Source organism: Propithecus coquereli, unplaced genomic scaffold, assembly GCF_000956105.1.
Source record: "Propithecus coquereli isolate 6110/MARCELLA unplaced genomic scaffold, Pcoq_1.0 Scaffold96, whole genome shotgun sequence".
Classification (NCBI taxonomy): Eukaryota; Metazoa; Chordata; class Mammalia; order Primates; family Indriidae; genus Propithecus; species Propithecus coquereli.
Genome location: NW_012155951.1, coordinates 1,020,263 through 1,021,565, shown reverse-complemented (window position 1 = coordinate 1,021,565; position 1,303 = coordinate 1,020,263).

Genomic DNA, 1,303 nt, shown 5'->3' with positions numbered 1-1,303 from the left:
TTGAAAATCTGTTGTTTAGCATAGTCACCCTCATCAAGAAAAAGTATTTGGGACAACAGTCCTAGACAATAATAAATAAATTACAGCCTAATGCCAACAATAATAGAAATGCCTGTAAGGAAGGAGATGAGGAGAAGTGAGTGGCACCCGGGAAGTAGAAACGGTGAGTAGAAGTCAAGCTAACAACAAGCTAACAAGGGGAGGGACTTTCATTCTAGGCAGTAGGAACAGGATGAACAGAGGAATAGCATTTTAAAAATGACATTTGAGAGCTAGGGCTAGTCATGTTTCTAGAGAGGAGGCTGATGACTTTCTTGAGCTCAAATGACACAGGCCTTGCCCACACCCCTTAAAAGGTTATGCTAGATGTGGTAAAAATGCTTATTTTCTGGATAAGGTACTCTGCTGTCCACATTCTCATCCCAGTCATATGTCCTAAAGTAATTTACTCGACACTACCCTTATTAGAGGTTAGTTGTGCATCTGAAGGTGGAGAATTGTTCTTGGCTTTGAGCATCATTGGATCTCAATGGAACAAGGAATGCCAGAGGCTGAGCAGAGTACTTGTCACTGAGCAGAAACTCCGTAACTTCACTTCTTTTGGAGTGTCTCAGGATTTCAGAGACTAGGTGAGTGCTGGACTCTATTTTCTGTATTTATATAAATGCTTTCTACAGAGCTCCCCTCCAGGTGGTGTTGTGGATGGAATCTGAAGGAGGAGGTCAACTCCAGATAAACCTGACCTTGTCTTTAGAGAGAGAGAGAGATGGGTGAGGAAGGGATGGGCACAGAGGTAACTATCTGGACCGGTGCCATGTGCTAATAGAATATTTTTAAAATAGTTTAGGTTTGTTATTCTCTTACTGTTCTTGTGGTGTAGACTTTTCAAATTTTATATTTGCCATAATCCCAAATCTTAGATTTGAGGAAAGGTATCATAATATTTCACAAATTTGATTCCCTCATACTACCAAAGCAGTCAAAGAAGTAATGGCATGCAAAAGACATAAATAAGTAGAGAAAAGAAAGAATCCTTCTCTCTCTTTCACTCTCTCTCTCTCTCTCTCTCTCTCTCTCTCTCTCTCACATATACACCCACACACACATACCCTTCATACATTAGTACTTGAAAGATTACGGTTAAAATAAATGCAAGTTAACCTAGAGAGAAAAATGAACTTGTTAACATAAAAACTAAGCCTCTTGACTCATATTTCTCTATTAAAATACTATTAATACTATAATTAACAGCAATTACAATCAATTGACTTACTGCTTTGCATACACAATCATCTGATCACCC